This window comes from Ctenopharyngodon idella, chromosome 4, assembly GCF_019924925.1.
Source record: "Ctenopharyngodon idella isolate HZGC_01 chromosome 4, HZGC01, whole genome shotgun sequence".
Taxonomy (NCBI): Eukaryota; Metazoa; Chordata; class Actinopteri; order Cypriniformes; family Xenocyprididae; genus Ctenopharyngodon; species Ctenopharyngodon idella.
Genome location: NC_067223.1, coordinates 20,583,955 through 20,604,629, shown reverse-complemented (window position 1 = coordinate 20,604,629; position 20,675 = coordinate 20,583,955). Strand labels below are relative to the sequence as shown.

The window sequence follows — 20,675 nt, the reverse complement described above, 5'->3', positions numbered from 1 at the left end:
GTGGACTTTATTCACTCACTGTCTTCTGCCGTTAAAGCTCTGGAATGTATAATGTCACATATCTTGTGCAATGAGTGGCCCAACTTCAGACCAAGGCTTGGAGTCTGGTAGGAGTGCTGGTCCCACTTTATATTAGGTGGCCTTAACTACTATGTACATACATTTAACCCTAAAGGACCTTCGGGACAAATTTGGGCAAAATCATTTTGATTTGTTTTTAAAACAATAGTTGATTAAGGAGAACTGTCAGACTGGGATTTAGAAGAGTCCTTGGATCAAGACTCTGAAACAGAGGATGGGCAGAGGACATGATGGGGAAGACTCTGAGGAAGAGGATCCTGCTGAAGTCACTTACCAATCAAAAAATAGTGAAACTATGTGTACTGCAGCTACACCTCCTCAGACACCAGGGAGAACACCTGCAGAAAACATGATCAATGATCAATCAACAAATGACCCCTGGACCCACAAGATTTGAATGTTTCCGTGTAGACCACATCAGGTCAGCTTTTGAGCTATTTTTTCCTTATGTAATTCAAAAGACACTGGCCAATTTAGAGGGGAAATGAGTGTTTGGGGAGTCCTGGAAAAAGGTGGACTTACAGGCCTACATTGGTCTGCTCCTGCTGGTAGGTGTTTATCGTTCCCACAGCAAGGCCAAAACCAGCTTGTGGAATGCAGACACAGGGCGGGCAGTTTTTCAAGCTACAGCGTCTCTATGCAAATTCAAAACCTTGACAAGGGTCATCAGGTTTGACAACAGAGACAGCAGACCTGTCCACTGGAGAGAGGACAAACTGGATGCAATTACCTGTTTGTTAACATTAACTTTTTTGAGTTATTGTTAGGTTAGGTTTATTGTTTATTTCCTACCTGTTTGGTACTATTTACTTTTTTGAGATATTGAAAATTGATGTTTTTTGTTTGAAATAAATGATTACTCTGTCTCCTCCTTTGTCTTTTCCTTATAGCATGGTCATATTTGTCTAAGTTTTTTTTTTTTTTTTTTTTTGGCATCTTTGTATATTCTCACCCAACACAAATATTTTTTTTTAAAAATCTACAATTTTAACTTGTGATAAAATCTAAAACTTAAGAGGTTAGGTTTGTTACAACAATGGTTTATAGATTTCAGTCGATTTGCAGCCATTGAGTACTATAGCCATATAGTGGCTATTGATATTTTTGCTATTTTGATATTTTTATACCATCATATGTCACCAGAGTCACCATATTTTTGGGGGGTTTGGCTGTCTGAACTTACTGGAATTATTTATTTATTTATTTTTTACTGAAGAAATATTAAATATAACAAAAAATAAGCATATTTACATAAAAACATGGTACTTTTAGAGGTAAATAAATTCAAATATATATATAAATTTGTCCATGAAGGACCAATTAAGAGCTGCTATATGAAGGACACTTGATGGTTAATATCCATATTTAACACGTTATAAATTAAAATTGTTGAATACCGAAGGCGTAGGATGTAGTGTGTTTTGAACTGCGAGAGTTTTACACTTCCTAAGTTAAATATGGAAGGCGGTCTGGCAGAAGCTAGATATTTTACTTTATAATGTGTTAAATATGGATATTTTTTCTTACACAAATGCATCACTTCTCTTCAGAAGGCCTTTATTAACCCCCCGGAGCTGTGTGCAGTACTTTTATGATGGATGGATGGATGGATGCACTTTCTTGAGTTTCAAACAGGTGGTTTCTGTGCACTGCCATTATGAAGCTTTGGAGCATCAGGGTGATTATTAATATAACTCAGATTGTGTTCATCAGAAAGAAGAAAGTCATATACACCTAGGATGGCTTGAGGTTGAGCAAATCATGGGGTAATTTTAATTTTAAAGTAAACTAATCCTTTAAATCCACCTAATATAAAGTGGGACCAGAGTGTTTTTCATCATGCAAACTGGGTTTAGTGACTAAATCCATTTCTGCTATTTCTGCTTCTTGACAGCTTGCATAACTGCCTTAAAATTTGCAGATCTTACAGTATTCTCAAGAATCTGTATTGAAAATTACCTTCACAGGATCAGCAGAAGTCTTATAATATAGTCATATTTGGTGACTGTCACGGTCACCATCTCTCTCACCTTCCCCGAACTTCATTTCCCATCATCCCTCCTTCTGCTCACGCTCAGCAATCACCCGCACCTGATCATCATCACCTCATCACACAAGCAGCATTTAAGCACACACTTCAGTCTGGCACTTTGTCTGGTCTTGTTTGAATAAGAACTCACTTACCTGTCAGTACTTACCTCTGTACAGCGTAGGCTATTGTCTCCAGCGTCTCCCTGAACTTCTGTGTCTCCAGCATCTCCCTGATCTTCTGTGTCTCCACAGAAGCCGTCTTCCTCATCAGACACTGTTCTCTCTCCACTCGCCATCCAAAGTGTGTGTTTCAGCTGTCATCCACGACCTCCTCAATCACCTGCAATACAAAGAACTGTCAGTATTTTCATCCATTATTGAATTGCTGCTTTGACTGCTTTACTTACCTGCTTGTTTACATTACCTACTACATCCAATAAACTCTCATATTCATTTCTACATGGTTGTGAGTCTGTGTTCCATAACAATGACATCTGTTGACACAGAGCTGTATTTGACACTGTTGCCACAGACAAGACCCTAGTACTTCCGGGCTCTGCCTGATCTTCCACTCGTTTTATCTCCACAGATCTCTCTGAAGAAACGGCAATACATACAATGCATGTAATCTTTTGAATTGTATTTTTTCTTCTTCTTTGGTTTGTGTCAAATGGTTTGTGTCAAGTTTAAATGATCCAATTCCACTCGTTAAAACATCTGTATTGTTTTCAAGCATTTTTCCTGTTTTTTTTTTTTTGTTTGTTTGTTTTCTTGTTTTTTACATTCTTTGTAATGTTTGCCAGTGCCAAAACCTGAGCAACATCCACATTTGTTTTCTCATTGATTAAGTGACGTGTGAATTCACTGCGGTTTTCCACAAATACAACAATAATTCTTCTTGCTTACCGAAGAGTATATATTTGAAAGGGATGGTTTAATGCCGCTTTCACAAGATGCAAAATAAATCTCTGATGTCCCCAGTGTGTATTTTAAGTTTTAGCTCTAAATACCCTACAGATCATTTTTTTTATAGCATGTTAAATTTGTCATTTTTTGAGGGTGAGCAAAAATGCTCTGTTTTTGTGTGTCCCTTTAAATGCAAATGAGCTGCTGCTCTCAAAAGGGGGCGGAGTTTCAGGAGCTCCTGTTAGCGCTTAGCAGCGCCTCACATTACCTCACACACTCAGTGAAAATGTCAGAAACTGTTCAGACTTTTATGTTCAAAACGGAGTCGGACAATGATGAAGAGACTCAAGAAGAAGTGACAACATTTTGAATGTAACAGGACGCTTCTGAACGGTTAATTAATGAATTTATGTAGCTGATGTGGAGTTAACTATCTTAAAGTCATTTATTAGCATATTCTGTCATGATAATCTATAAATCGCTCGTGTGGGAACTGTTGTAAGATCTTGCAGAGCCAGAGAATATATGCTGCATGAAGATAGAACAGGTATAGTTTAGTTTAATTACGGTTATAATTTGTCATTTTGTAATCTTGCTTTTATGACATGTTATTGCATTTGTGTTACATTCTGTATTGCAATAGCATGGCCTCACCCCTTCGTTGTGTGTTCTCAGGAGCAAGGTTTATGTAAATTTTAGGGTTAGTGATGTCACCAACCTGAGAAGAAGCTCGTTGTAGTCCCTACCAGCACTTGGGTAAATTTGGTTTTATATTCGCACATTCGGACTTCTGTATAGGCTACAATAACTTTGTACATTACATTGGACATTCAGTGGACGTTCGCTAATAAGTATGTCATTAAAATAATATTTGCCCATTTTGATCGATTGTGAAAAATGTTGTAGGGTTACAATCGTTGGTTGTAAATATCATGTCGCTGTTCAGAATTTGCAAACATGTACTTTATTGCACATTATTAGAAAGTTCTTAAACGCGGAAGTCCGAATGTGCGAATATAAAACCAACTTTACCCAAGTCCTACCAGCCGTTTGTTGTAGTCCTTAAACAGAGAATTCTTTAAAAGACAATATCTCTGTTTGCATTGAACTTTCAGCACTGTAATTTTGCAGATACTGTTTATGCTCAAGCAGCAACATTACACACTAACTAAAGTTAAAAATGTGAAATCACAATGAACCACCCCTTTGAAGACTGTATACATGGATCTTCCCCACTTCCTGTGCTGTAGTCAACAGATATTTCTTCAGTATTATTAGTCCTTACTTAATTGTGAACTTCTGATACTTGAACTTGCTGTCCTTTCCTGCAAGACCTTTCAAGCTGTGCTGTGCAAACTAGAATTTTCAGCAGTGAATCTTTACCTATGAGTCTTTCTTGGCATTGTCTGCCATTTTGAACTTTCTGCAGTAGATTTAATGGAGGACACTTAGTTGTTTAGGATGCTCATGGTCTGAAGACACTGCTTTCTTCTGACCTGTAAGCATCAGGTACATAGTCGTGATCTGACATTTCCTCAACGGAAAATTGTTCTTCAGAATTTTTTTTTTTTTTTTTTTAACATACTTAAAAAAACAAACAAAAAAAAACATTGAAAGAGTAGTCAAAAATGAAAATGTATTTATATATTAAATACATTTACTCAAACCCATGCCATCCAAGATGTATATGACTTTATTTGATAATCACTATATAATCAGCAAATTTTCCTTTTTGGGTTAACCAATTCTTATAATTTGATAAAATACTTACTGGTGTTAAGGGGTCAGATTTGAGCTTCACATTTTTATCACAACATGTTTTAAGCCAAAAGTAGGAGCAAAACAAAGAATATAATAAACATAAGGTTGGTTCATGTGATTCACTCTATTTAGCAATTAGAAAATTTGTTGCACACAATGAGAAGAAAAAGCTATAAGGAAGTGATGGATAGATAGAATGTGAGAATAAAAGAAAAGAGGAAAAAGAAAGAAATAGTCAAAAAGAAAGTGATAGAAGGCAACTGCTAGAGGTATTGATGGAGAGAGTATGTGTGATTATGAGGGAAGAGAAAATGTGCTACAGTAACTGCTAGATGGATAGTGTAAATGAAAGTGTGGATAGACAGAAAATAAAGGAGAGAAATAAAAGAAAAGAGAATCGCGATCTCTAGAAAGATGGATAAGAGATTCTATTTCTCACACAAGATGGAGAAACGGACAAGAGAATGTTACTAGTCAGTCAGAATCCTCATAGATATACACAGTCTCTTCACTGGGACTGATGTCCTTTATTGCAAATAAGCAGAAATGGGGCTTTCTGTCCACTTTGATTGTTTTCATTTTACTCTTGGGGTTCACATGATCATCGTTGACGAGTCTTCCCAAAGGGCCATCAACCCTGAAAGAGCAAAAAACAATGCTAACTACAAACTGTATTCCATTAAAACAAATTAAAAAAAAAAAAATAAATAAATAAAATAAAAAACAGCGCACCATGGTATACTGGTATATGTGCACCATATGTTAGTTATAACCTCTCCTCGATATTCAACAAGAAAATCTCCCTTTTGAAAGTGGCAACAGCTGAACACTCCTTGACCTAACAAAGAACACATTAGTCAGGAAAAAGGGGCAAAGTTAAAAACTATACTTAAAGGGTTAAGTTCACCCAAAAATGAAAATTCTGTCATTTATTTCTCACCCTCATGCCGTTCCACACCCGTAAGACCTTCGTTAATCTTCGGAACACAAATTAAGATATTTTTGTTTAAATCCGATGGCTCAGTGAGGCCTGCATAGCCAGCAATGACATTTCCTCTCTCAAGATCCATTAATGTACTAAAAACATATTTAAATCAGTTCATGTGAGTACAGTGGTTCAATATTAATATTATAAAGCGACGAGAATATTTTTGTTGCGCCAAAAAAAAAGAATTATTTAGTGATGGCCGATTTCAAAACACTGCTTCAGGAAGCTTCGGAGCGTTATGAATCAGCGTGTCGAATCATGATTCGGATCGCGTGTCAAACCGCCAAACTGCTGAAATCACGTGACTTTGGCGCTCCGAACTGCGGATTCGACACGCTGATTCATAACGCTCCGAAGCTTCATGAAGCAGTGTTTTGAAATCGGCCATCACTAAATAATTCGTTTTTTTTTTTTTTTGGCGCACCAAAAATATTCTCGTAGCTTTATAATATTAATATTGAACCACTGTACTCACATGAACTGATTTAAATATGTTTTTAGTACATTAATGGATCTTGAGAGAGGAAATGTCATTGCTCACGGAGCCATCGGATTTAAACAAAAATATCTCAATTTGCGTTCCGAAGATTAACGAAGGTCTTACGGGTGTAAAACGGCATGAGGGTAAGTAATAAATGACAGAGTTTTCATTTTTGGGTGAACTAACCCTTTAAGCATAGGCCTGTGTAACTCACATTTGAATAAATTCATGTATTTTATTTAAAATATATCCTTTTCTTTGAACATGGATGAAAAATATGCAGCTTCATCTTTCGGTTTTAGTTTGGTCCTCCGGAACCTTGTTGCTGCCATCTCCTGCAAAGGTCCGATGATGATTTTACCCCAGTATAGTGATGGGGACACTATACTGTCAAAAAGCACCATCCTTCGGATGAGTTAAAGCGAGGTCCTGACTCTCTGTGGTCGTTAAAAATCCCAGGATGTCCTTCGAAAAGAGTAGGGGTGTAATTCCGACATCCTGGCCAAATTTGCCCATTGGCCTCTGTCTATCATGGCCTCCTAATCATCCCCATATACTGATTGGCTTCATCATTCTATCTCCTCTCAGCCAATAAGTGTGTGGTGGGCATTCTGATGCAATAAGGCTGCCGTTGCATCATCCAGGTGGATGCTGCACATTGGTGGTGGTTGAGGAGCTTCCCCCTTCCATGTGTAAATCGCTTTGAGTACCCAAAAAAAACACTATATAAATCTAACGAATTATTACACACTTTACAACGTAATTTCTAAATATCAGTGACTTAATCAACTATTTTATACTTTTATTTGTTATAGAGGATGGTAATATTAATAGTGTATTATTTACATGCCAGTAAGCAGCACCAGTAAAACAGTAAAAAGACTTTGGACCTTAAACTTGTGTTTAGTATTCTCATTGATTTGAAACATGCTGCTTTTCTCTTTTTCAGCCACATACTGGATAACTAGTTTATTGTGCCCTAAGAAATATGAAGTTCACCACTTTCACACGTTAACCTCATTGCCACACTGTCCAAATCTTCTGCAAAATAAATGTCAATCTGGCAACATGATCAGTTATTTAATCAGTCGGTAACTTTCATACGCTATATAAATTCTGACGTCACCAAAGGTAAAGGTTTACCGGTGGATTGATAAAAAGCTAATGTGCTTTCAAAAAAAATGTAAAATGATAAGGAAACTTGAATATTATATATAGTCATATTTTAAATGAAACTGTATAATAGTTTCTAATTTTGACTTATACCTTTCCTTAAAAAATGGTTTAAAGGCTTAAATGTGAGGTTTTTATAAATCATTTTATAAAAATGATTTATAAAAAAACTTGTTTTTTTTTTTATATATAAAAAAAAGCTTGTTTTTGTCAACTTGTACTATATGAACTGTTAAGTAGATCATCATTTTACAGTCATTTTATGGTTTACCGTACCGTAAACACTGATCTCCCCCAATACAGTATTAATTTTATTTGTGCAGGTTTTAAAAAAGGTCTTAAAAGCCTTAAAATGGATTTTTCAAACCCCTTTATGTACCCTGTACAGGTAAACAAATCATTTTGAATATTTTTTAATGCCTAACAATTACCTTATTCATATAATTTCATTTAATTGCAAAATTCATGTATATAGTATTCACTGTCTATTTTAACGTTTTAATCAAAAAATGATTTATTTAAAAAAAAAAAAAAAAAAAAAAAAAAACTGAATAAGTGTGAAAAATGTTAAAAGCAGCAATAAGAAAGCTGAAAACTGCATCTCTATCTTGTACGCTGTACCAGCCATCTCTCCTCATTGGATTTTAGAAAGGCAATATGCCCTTTAATTTTGGTTTTAATTGTCAGTACCTCCTTCTTTATGTATACAGACATGATGTAAGGACACAAAGATGAACAGTGGCATGCTCGAATTTCCCACAGAAACCTACCGGTATCGCTCAGTATCACTCAAATTAGAAAACATTATTACAAGTTTACCATTGTGAATTGGGCTAAGGTAAGATTGTTTTGAACACTTGCTAGTTATGTACTGCAGATTTAACTAAACCCATTAGATTTTAGTCTAATCTAAAATCTTATGATATTTACACCGTGTCCTAACCAGACGTGTTGCGATAAGATTCCAGCGACAAACAATTTGACTGTCCACACTAGACGCGACGCGACAATGAGAAGCGCTAAAATCAATCAAAAACCACAGCCAATCAAAAGAGTGTGAGCAGGCTCTCTCGGCAAGAGCACAGCAGACACAATGAAATGGGCAAGTACTTAGTAAAATTTATAAATATTACACTATTTAAACATTGTTTAAAGTACATACGGAGTGACTGAAGCAATCTTTGTCATAGAATACACTTGTTTGTTCGCATTGAGTTTTCAGTTTGAACGTTCTTGTGTCCATTTATTTATTTTCAAGATCTGAGGTGAATTATCCAGTTGTTTTCATTACAGCTAAAAAGCTGAGAACACAGACTGATATTCAAACTCACATTAGACGCTTTTAACATTAAATAAAGCACATAAACAGTACCTGAAATTATCATTGCCATACTTTGTGTTGCCGTTCCAGCGGAGAAATAGAAACCATTTCTAAAATAAAATATTCGCGTGTCACCGTCGCGGCTGGTTAGGACAAAAATCCGATTAACATGGAAAAGATATCTTTTATTGCTTGTCGCGTCTGGTTAGGACACGGTGTTAGTCAATAAAACCAGACTACAACTAAAACAATTTAGATGACTTAAACTAACTCAAAATTTACTATCAAAAGTAACACTGCGCTTCAGTTAATTAAACACTTTTATATAAAACCTTTATTTACATTACAATATTTATAGCTTAATAAAATATATTTGGACACATCAAGACATTTATCCTGAAACGGGCACTTTGCCTTCGCTTGCTCTGTTTGAACACTCATCATCATGTATCCAACAATCTTTGTATGAAAGGGTGGCAGTTTACACCTTTGTATTGTCCTGCACCGCCACCGTGAAGCTACTGACCCCATATCTCTGTTAACCACTACAGCAACATCACTCACACCAAACATATTCACAGAATTATACCTCGAAGATCACTGTAAAACATTTATTTAGTACTGAAACACAGCACATATTATACTGAAACACAATCATAAGCAGTGCATTTTTAATATACTGAAAATAAGTTGATTTAAAAAAAAAAAGATATTTGAAATGCTCTTCACACACTGAAAAGTACAGTTTGAATATGATGTTTTTCTCTTCTGGTGCTTAATCTTTCTCATCCAACTTCATCTGACAATGAAATCAGAAAAATCATTAAGACAATTTACAAGCAGAAACGCACAATAAAGACATCACACTGTTGTTTCTAAAAAATAGAATAAATATTGTGTATATTAAATATAATGTATAATGCTATTTCATGTATTCTGACTTATTTACACTGTTAAAGAGTTGGATTCTCATGCAAAACATGGCCAAAGTTTCAAAACACAAGTTGGATGAATGACAGTATTTCTGTGCCAAAAATACTCTTCCAAATCCTCACAGATATCGGAATCTTTTTTTCGAGTATCGGCCTGAGTGACGTAAACGGGGGCGGAATTCCTTGTACGGGCACTTCTCCCGGAAGGGCACGCACGCACATGTGGACCTGAGCAAGAGAGCAAGAGCACGCCTATCAACACACATTTGGGTTTACAGAAGTCGTCGGCAGCACTGCACGAAATCAGTGGAGCTGAGAGTTTTGTGTTCACACTTTACATTGATGCACTCTCGATATTTGTTATTAAAATAACCATAGAAAATGATAGTTTCAATCACTTTTTTATTGGTTAAAATTAATGGAGAATATCTTGTGTTTTTCCGTGGCTGATCGAGTCCTCAGGATCGGCGCTTATGGTTTCATAAACAAGGCCCAGTTCTACATTGGATTTACAGATCGTTTGAAACTGAAAGATGAAGCGGTCACAGCGGTAATCATCCCGGTCATGAGTCGGACCCGCAGGTGGTGAGCAAAACTGCTTCAAATGTCTGTTTTGTTGGCAATAGGCGCCTAAATGCATATAATGTAAGCAACACGAATTCATTATTCATCATTCATACGCTATATTCATTATAGTGCTTCAAAAGTTATCCAGGGATAATGCGATGGTGTATTGTGTGTGTTTAAATAGGTTTGTTTAGCTGACCATTGATAGCTTGCAGACGATTGCTACATAAAAGCTGCACACTCTTTAGCTTCGCTCACAGGACACGCCCCCTCGGAAATACTCGGTACAGCGTATGTATCTTTTATAAATATGATAAAACTAAAGACTTTTTGGAGATATGAAGGATGCTATACTACTCTATAGGTACTCAAGAATAACATGAGATTGGCAGAAACTTTAGCTTTTATTAAATTATTAAATTAGCTTTGCTGCAATTTGTATAGAGATCATTTACATTTTATCCCATTTCATTCAAACTTCAGCCGTAGTTTGCTTTTTAAGTGAATGTTGTTTAAAATGTTGCCTAAACCAACAAAGCAAAAGCTGAAAAAAGTAATAATTACAGAAATTGTGTCTGACCCTGAAGGCCTGGAGGAGTTGCGAGTTGCGACAACATAAAGGTAAGCTATGTAATCAAAATGATCAAATGTTTGATGTCTTAATAACTTTGTGGTTTCAGTAACATTAATATTCTTACAAAAAGTTCACTCACCTGGAACTCAAGTGGCCATTTTCTTTTCTGTTAACAACAACAGTTTTTCAGATATTAATATGTTGGCCTACAGAATAAATTAAAACTCAATATTCTTTTCTCACTTACTTGCATATACTTCAACCTCACACAAAATGAGAATTTTAAAAATCCCAGGTAGAACAATGTTGACGTATCGGCCCTTGATAGGCTTAAACGTGAATGTTTCTGTGCCTCCATTTGGGATGGACCAAATTGTTGCAGCCCTTTAGATTACATACACACAAATAAAGAGAAAAGTTACATCTCTCAATATCTCTCTCTCCCTTCTGGAAGAAAAAAAAAAAGAGAGAGAGCAATCCTTACAGCTGATTGTTGTTGCCGTTGCTATGCAGGCTATTGCCAATCCGGATCTGAGCACCTGATATCCACTCTCCACAACAGTCTCCACGATTAGTGATGGTAACCTCGGTTATGGAGTAGACACCCATTAAATCCACTCTCCACCAGGGATTATGCTCCATGTTAGTATGAGTGCATGACCCATACAAATAATTTGGATTACTGTTTCCATCTACAGCATGTTTAGCCGATCCAAGGAAAAAGTGTGTAGAAGACTGGACAGTTTTTGCTCCAAGAGCAATATTCCCTGTTTACCATGGGGGAAAAACAAACAAATTACACATATTTCTTGTCTTTTGTTGTGCTGAAATAAACCCCACCATTATGGGTAACATTATACAAAGCTATGTTTTCAACAGGATGTATTAATTAAAATGTTTGACATATTTGAACTCTTTGTAAGAATATTTGCTGTATGTAAATACTTTGAACATTAAGAAAACTCACTTGGAATGTGTTTTCCATATCCTGCGAAAAAAAAAAAAAAAAAAATACACATTAATACACAGAACCAAATTGAACCACAAACTAGAATGAGTTGGTCTAAGTTAGGTATTTTTTCTCTCACACATGTACTAGACAACAATCAGACACTGCACAGAGAACACTGTCATGAGCCTGTATGTGGCCTTCAACACCATAACACGCTATTACACTAACAAATGTACATGAATTATCCCAAACATACCTGGCCAATAAGTGAGACACAGGCCAGGCAGAAGCGCAAGCAACAAAATCACCAGTACGTTCATCCTGACCTCAGAAACAAAGAATACAGCATGTTATGTCAGTGTATGGAGAAATTAGTTTGTCTCATCCTCGTTTTGACAGAGGAGCATATTATTATTCCTCATAATAATATATAGAAGAACCTCGTCAGATCTGCATGCCCCTTTTGCAGCTTATCCAGTCAAATATTAGCAATAATATAACAGCTTTGTGCCTTGAGAATAGTCATTAACTTTTTTTTTTTTTTTTTACTTTTTTTTTTAGTATCCAGGTTGACGCTGTCTTTCAAACATTTTTCTTAGGTGGTTCACTTACAATGAGGACTGAAGCTGATCCTTACCTGTCACCTCCTCAGGTTATGTGTAGTTGAACCTCAGATCAAAAAGAGTTGAGTAAGTGGAGTGATCTCTCTCTCTCTCTCTCTCTACGGTTTCTTCTGTGCTCTTGTATGTACATATAAGTCTTTGTGTGGAGGATGTGTTGCAAAATCAGGTAACTGCTTTTGAAATGACTTCTCTTCTAAATTAGTATTAGAAAATAACACCCACTTCTGTTTCAGCAGGTTGTTTTCTTTTATAAATGGCAAGGTAAGAAAACAGCTTAAGTCATGCTGTCATCTTATCTGCACAAGCAGCATCTGTTATTGCCACAAACACTAGTGACATGCACAAAAATAAAAGCTTTGCCAAATGTTTGTAGAACCCTTAATATGATTACTCTCAAAGGCTATTTCATTCACATCTGCTGCACTGTTGAATATATATGAGAATGTGAATAAAATGCATTTTCTTATTTGTTGGGGAGCATGTTGTGCTGCATGTCTGTTACCTTCCAATGTTGTCTGACCAGAGAGCAGCTGACCCAGCTGAGAGAGACAGGAATGTCATGGGCCGCTATCTCTCTGTTTGGGTGTGAGCTGTCAAACCGTAGGAAGACGAAGCCTTCAGAAAGACAGAGACTAATTTCAGCACAATTTTGACCGTGATGCACTGATTCATTCAATTATCAGTCAAACACCTAACGCCGAAGTTACACTTGTCTAAGGCGAGTGTACTTAGGTAGCATGTTATATATAAAATATTAATATGATATCTAATCATGCGTCATTTTGATGTCAAGTGCTCTTATACTGATGCTGCTGACATTGTTCAATTGACCCTTCGCAAAGACCTGCCCCCCTTAGTTACTGTTGCCATGGCACTTCCACGCCACACATATTCTCACAGAGTGAAAAATACATTTCGGAGCAAAGAGGACACTGACAACATGCCAGCAGACTAGACAGAGCAGGATAATTCTAACAAATACCGTTTTGTGGCTCTTTAATGTATCGTGACAGATCGCTGTAGCGTCTCATTTCAAGTGGCACATGAATCAATCCTTTCTTCCTACCAGTTATAAACGTGAATTAACATTAGAAGGTATGTTGTTTCAACTGCAGAAAGACATCAATACACACCATTTTTTAAGTTCAAGTCCACCAACATTAATTTATTAACTCCGGTTTGTCAGACAAAATGGCGGATTCAGTGTCATGATTGGTCAGACCGCCTGTCAATCAAACTCCCAGCGAAAGGTGAATTGCATTGCAGGAAGTCTCAGAAGTAGAGGACGTGTCAGCAGCAGCAACTGGCAGCAGTTGACCCTGTTGGCACCATGATCCGTACAAGACATGCAATTAGGAGGAGAGCATATAACTTAAGGTTTGGGATACATTAGATAATTTTTAAATCTTAAAGGGATGAAAATTGAAAATTATCCCATGATTTACTCACCTTCAAGTCATCCTAGGTGTATATGACTATCTTCTTTCAGACGAACACAATCAGAGATATATTTAACAATATCCTTTGTCCTCCAAGGTTTATAATGGTTGTGAATGGTAGCCCTAATTCTGAAGACAGAAAAAATGCATCTATCCATAAAGAAAATGAATCCATACGACTCCAGAGGGTCAATAAAGGCCTTCTGAAGTGAAGGGATGCGTTTTTGTAAGAAAAACATCCATATTTAAAACTTTATAAATTCAAATAACTAACTGCCGGCGGACAACCGTACGCATACTGCAAACTGCTGTTAGTTAATGTTAGTGTTTAATGCTCAGTTATGTTGGACATTTAGAGGGGTTTCTGTAATGTTTTTGAATTTTGTGGTTAGCATTATGCAGAAGAGTGGCGCCTGTGTTTAGGCTATGTAATGTTCATTATATATGTTGTGTGTAATGATAAATGAAACTGCTTATAATTGATTTTCCAAATAATTGTTTTAATTTAAGTTTGACAAGTATAAAAAGGTGTAAAAATTTCATTTAAATTGTATTTGACCAAATTGACTTGGACCTACTCATTTACTGTCTGAAGCCACGTCTATCAGCTCCTCCTCTGCTCTTCCTGTTAGGACACAGCGCTCTCTTGCCTCACTACTAAAGGGATCCCGTATCCAGTCCCATTCTGTCATACCTACAGATGATTGATTTAATAGAAAGAGATAAACTTACTATTACAATGAAGTAAACTAATAGAGTGACTCAAATTTAAATGTATAAAATGATAATAATAATAATAATAATAGAACAAAAAATATATCTTACTTCCGATATCGGGAAAATACTCATGTAATTTCTGAATCAGCGCGCCGAGGTGAGTATGTACAGCGTCTCGGATGCATTCACTGTCATTGGCGCACAGTGATGGAAACATATCCCACACTCCTTTTTCCACTCGGGATCTCCACAATTTCAGCTTGCTGGTGAAAGCTGCGATCTTGTCTATATATGTCAAGATGGATGATGATGGACCTTGCATGCTTTCATTCAGTTCATTTATATGAGTGAATATATCCGACAGATAGGCAAGCTTCGTGCACCATTCACCATCTGACAGGTGTACAGCAAGAGGAAAATCAACATTTGATAAAAACTGCGAGACCTCTTCTCGCAGCTCAAGCAGACGAGTTAACACCTTGCCCCGCGATAGCCACCTGACCTCGGAGTGAAGAAGCAGGTGCTTGTGTTCTGAGCCCATTTCTGTGCATAGCGATGTGAAAAGTCGGGAGGAGAGTGCCCCGGCCTTGATAGCATTTACTATTTTGATGGCAGTCTGCAAGACGTCGTTTAACTCAGGGTGCAGTTTCTTACCGGCAAGGGCTTCTCGATGTAAAAAACAAATGGGTGAAAGTAACTAATGGGGCAACCTCCTTTACGCGGGCAAGAAGACCGCTTTTCTTGCCCGTCATCGCCACCGCTCCTTCCGTGCAGAGGCCCACACACTTTTCCCACTGGAAGCCCTCGGCCGTTATGTATCAAGCAGTCAAAAATATCGGCCCCTGTCGTTCGTTCTTTCAGTTCTTCGCAAAATAAAAAATGTCAGTGGAGTCAATGTACCTGACATTAGCCAGCAACTGTGCACTTTTTGCAACGTCTGTGCTTTCGTCAAGTTGTAGAGCAAATGCAGCACTATTCCCGATTTTTTTCACTTGTTTGTTCGCGTATATCAGAAGACATTTCCTCAGTACGCCGTTGTACTGTGTTATCAGAAAGTGGAACTTTAGCGATCTTTCCTGCAGCTTCTTTACCCAGCATTTCCTCAACAATGTCTGTGCAGGCCGGCAGCAGAAGCTCCTCTCCTATGGTGTGTGGCCTTTTGGATTTTGCGATTCGATATGCAGCTAAAAATGAGGCTCGCAGTGCTTTTTCTGGGATGCTGGCTGTGCTTTTGATCAATTTTTGCTGACGAAGATACTCTTCTTTTTTTTTTTTTAGAAGAAAATACGATTACCCTTTGTTGGCGTATGCAGAATGTTTTGTTGTGAGGTGCCGTTTAAGTTTTGAAGGTTTCATGCTAGCACTTGCTAGCTTTTCTAAGCATAAAAGACATTGCGGGACTTCCTCACCCTCTGGACCTCCGCAGGCAATAAAACCAAGATCGAGGTAGGACTGGTCATATTTTCTGTGTGGCTTCTTTTTAGATTTAGTTGTTTTGACTTGATCTGAAGACTTCTCAAAAGTCCATGATGCCTTTAGTTTTAAAAACTTTTAACATACGCTGCGCGACCGCGGTCACTGAATGCTGTGTACGTTACTGACACAGATACGTGACAGTTCAACACAAATGAATCAAACGACTTATTCAGTGAGTCATTCAATGAATGCTATGTTGATTCAGACTCTGATTCTTGTGTGTGTGGCTGCGAGGTCGCACTTGTAGGCTGCATACGTCATCAAGGATGTTTTATTTAGGAAACGTAACCGTAATAAAATTGACTGTTATACCACGTGAAATGTAAAATACTGTAGTTTGCTCATTATCGTACTGGTTTTGATTCACCGTAACGTAAATTTAGCTGCAGCCAAGTGACTTTGTGCGACCCACCTTTTCTCACAGTGGGACCCACAAGTGGGTCCCGACCCACAGTTTGAAAACCCCTGGTCTATTAGAGAGATAATCAGTTATCCAATTGACCATACTCTGATGTACTCCAACATTTTCCATCTTACTTCATAGTACTGTAGGCTGAATAGTGTTAAATGCACTAGAGAAGTCAAAGAAAGTAATTCTGACTGTGCTGTCCGGGGTCTCCAAATGACTTAAAGATTTATGCAAGAGATAGATATGTGCATCATCTACCCAAACACCAGTTTTATATTGCCCCCCCTCGCCTGCACTCACATTGCCCTTAAAGTTCCGGGCAGGAGCACGATTAAGTCATATACAATGCAACTTTTTGTATGGAAGAAAATGGGAAGAAAAGCACTTTCACTAAAATACTGCCTAATATATTTATCATTCATGCCGTGCAGCGATTTTCTCTTGCACGTATCAGAGGATTATTACAAAGGCAGCTGACGTTAATGGAGGAATTTTGCAGCTTTACTCGCAAACTACAATTCCTGTTCATCCATAAGGTGAGAACCAGACCTGCTATAAACCCGAATACATTCTAATTAATTAACATTAATTGAAAAGTGTACTATCCAAGTAGTAATAAAAATATTTGCCGTAGTAATGATGACAGTAGCGCACACAAAAGTAGTAGCTGTTCTGTGCTCCGGCATGGTTAGCGCTCACACTGCATGTGTATCGCGCCTGAACCCAACTGAACCGTGCTCTGGCCTACCTCTTCCAAGCAGGCCAGGGACGGCTAAACGAACCGCGCCCGGGCATGGTACAGAGTGATCACACTACTCAAACAAACCGGGCTTTGGGGGTCAAATGCGCAGGGGCACGGTTCAGAGCGCCTAGTGTGACTACACCCTAGGATTAATACTATCAGGACCTGGAGATTTCTTCGTCTAAATTCTCCTTAACCCACTTCTTACTTGTTCAACTGACATAGAAAAACCAGGAACATACTCAAAAATGGGAGCAAAGGATGAGCTTAGAGCTGGAGGTAAATGTGATGAAGAGCTCTGTGGTATTCAAAACCTCCCAATCAGTTGTTTCAAAACAATCCATTAATGCTTCAGAGGCAGAATCAGACCACATCTTAACTGTTCTTATTACTGGCGGTTGCTTAAATACAACCGGCATATAAACAGACCTAATGTAAACAAGATTATGATCCGATCGCCCCAATAGAGGAAGCGGTGAAGATCTATAAACTTCTTTCACATTTGCATTAAACAAATCTAAGGTTTTATTGTCTCTGGTATCACAGTCCACATACTGAGCATGGCAGCATTGGAATTTAAAATGATATGACTTGAAATAAAGTTTTTGTTTTTTAACACGTTTTTAATTTTCCACCTTTATTCATAAAATTGTTCAAAATATTATTTCGTCGTTATATGTGAAATGTTGTTTGTGACTTTGAGAAATAAATATTTCAAAAGTCGATCTGGCGTGAATAACGTGACTACGCTAAAATTAGAATATTCAAATTAGAAAACAAGCGAGTATTTACTCAGCTAACTATGGCGAGTCAGAAGAGAATATCTGATTTCTTTAAAAATCCATCAGAATTAAAAAAAAAAAGAAAATCTGAAAATGAATCTGAGTCTGAAAACAGAAGTGTTGCTCCCAGAACCTCATCAAAATGAGAAATGAGCGGGCTATCCCATCAGGGCTATCCCAACAGCTGAGCCTGGGCCCCTGCTAATCTCAGTTTCACCACAACAAAATCAGGAGGGGTAGGAAAATTAACACAGTGCTGTCAGATGAAACATTTTCCCGTTCTTTTCAGTCACAGTGGTTTGACAAGTGGAGGTGGTTGCACTATGATGTGAAGATGGACTGCGTGTTTTGCTTCGCATGCTGCCAAGCTGTACAGCAAAAACTTATCGTATCCGAGCAAGGGCAGTCAGATAGGCTTTTTGTGGAATGAGGTTTTTCCAACTGGCGCAAAGCCACATCAAAATTTACTCTGCATGAAAAATCGCCAATTCACAAAGACGTTGTAAGAGTACTTGCTGGATTAAAGCAAACGCCAATAAGTGCGATTTTGTCTGAGATTGCTGCTAAAGAGCAGAAAACAGCGAGGAACGTCCTAGAGAATTTGTGACACCACTTGGGACGGTGTGCTGTATGAGTTAAGGATGGAACGGACCTACAGTCTGCCGAAGGAAAGAGAGTGGGTGATGACCTTGGTGGGGGACCTTGATTAGCTTGTTCAGGTGTGTTTGATTAGGGTTGGAGCTGAACGCTGCAGGACTGTGGCTCTCCAGGACCAAGGTTAGCCAGCCCTGGTCTAGACCCTGAATATAAAATGACCCCATTTTTTTCAAGGAAAAAATGCAGTCTTATATTCAGAACAATATGGTAATGTCTTTTTCCCCCTTCTGGAGTAAAATGAGAGAGAGCAATCCTTACAGCTGATTGTTGTTGCCAATCCGGATCTGAGCACCTGATATCCACTCTCCACAACAGTCTGTGATGATAACCTCGGTTGTGGAGTAGACACCCATTAAATCCACTCTCCACCAGGGATTATGCTCCATGTTAGTATGAGTGCATGACCCATACAAATAATTTGGATTACTGTTTCCATCTACAGCATGTTTAGCCGATCCAAGGAAAAAGTGTGTAGAAGACTGGACAGTTTTTGCTCCAAGAGCAATATTCCCTGTTTACCATGGGGGAAAAAACAAACAAATTTCACATATTTCTTGTCTTTTGTTGTGCTGAAATAAACCCCACCATTATGGGTAATATTATACAAAGCTATGTTTTCAACATGATGTATTAATTAAAATGTTTGACATATTTGAACTCTTTGTAAGAATATTTACTACATGTAAATACTTTGAACATTAAGAAAACTCACTTGGAACATCTTTTGTGCAAAAAAACAAAAAACATTAATACGCACAGAACTAAACTGAATCACAAACTAGAATGAGTTGGTCAAAGTTAGGTCATTTTTCTCTCAGCTTTTGTGCCTTGAGAATAGTCATCAACTGTTTTTTTTAAGTCTCCAGGTTGATGCTGTCTTTCAAACATTTTTCTTGTGCATTTCACTTACAGTGAGGACTGAAGCATGATCCTTAAGGGATAGTTCACCCAAAAATGAAAATTATCCCATGATTTACTCACCCTCAAGTCATCCTAGGTGTACATGACTATCTTCTTTCAGAAGAACACAATCAGAGTGATCACAAGCGAAGATATGCGTTTTAAAATATGGATATTTTTCTCAGAAGGCCTTTATTAACCCCCTGGAGTCATATGGATTACTTTTTTATGTATGGATGCATTATTTTTCACTTCAAAACGTGCCCCCCTCCCATTCACAACCATTATAAACCTTGAAGGACTAAGGATATTTTTTAAATATATCTCCGATTGTGTTCATTTGAAAGAAGATAGTCATATACACCTAGGATGACTTGAGGTGGGTAAATCATGGGATAATTTTCATTTTTAAGTGAACTATGCCTTCACCCGTCACCTCCTCAGGTTATGTGTAGTTAAACCTCGAGTAAGTGGAGTGATCTCTCTCTCTCTCTCTCTCTCTCTCTACGGTTTCTTCTGTGCTCTTGTATGTACATATAAGTGTTTGTGTGGAGGATGTGTTGCAAAATCAGATAACTGCTTTTGAAATGACTGGGCTGTACTGACTTCTCTTCTAAATTAGTATTGGAAAATAACACCCACTTCTGTTTCAGCAGGTTGCTTTTCTTTTATAAATGGCAAGGTAAGAAAATAGCTGAAGTCATGCTGTCATCTTATCTGCACAAGCAGCATCTGTTATTGCCACAAACACCAGTGACATGCACTAAAATAAAAGCTTTGTCAAACGTTTCTAGAACCATTAATATGATTACTCTCAAAGGCTATTTTCATTCACATCTGCTGCACTGTTGAGTATAAATGAAATTGTATTTTCTCATTTGTTGGGAAGTATGTTATTGCAGTCTGTGCTGCATGTCTGTTATCTTCCAATGTTGTCTGACCAGAGAGCAGCTGACCCAGCTGAGAGAGGAATGTCATGGGCCGCTATCTCTATCTGTTTGGGTGTGAGCTGTCAAACCTTATGAAGACAAAACCTTCAGTATGGCACTGAGACTAATTTCAGCACAATTTTGACCGTGATGCACTGATTCATTCAATTATCAGTCAAACACCTAACGCCGAAGTTACACTTGTCTAAGGCGAGTGTACTTAGGTAGCACATT

At 37.6% G+C, this 20,675-nt stretch overlaps 1 protein-coding gene and 1 long non-coding RNA gene across 3 annotated transcripts in view; both read right to left on the bottom strand.

Annotated features, from left to right (window-relative positions):
* Nucleotides 1-20,675, bottom strand: part of LOC127511450 (oocyte zinc finger protein XlCOF6-like) — an 832,024-nt gene that overhangs the window by 258,637 nt on the left and 552,712 nt on the right. The gene's annotated exons all lie outside the window — the stretch shown is intronic.
* LOC127510715 (uncharacterized) lies at nt 9,340-18,891 on the bottom strand. Of its 2 annotated transcripts, none has more exons than XR_007929707.1 (4): nt 18,871-18,891; nt 11,063-11,199; nt 10,955-10,981; nt 9,340-9,541 (listed from the first exon to the last, which is right to left on the bottom strand). It is a non-coding gene; the product is annotated as an uncharacterized LOC127510715 (long non-coding RNA). The 2 variants fall into 2 exon arrangements; XR_007929708.1 differs by lacking the exon at nt 9,340-9,541 and adding an exon at nt 9,548-9,902.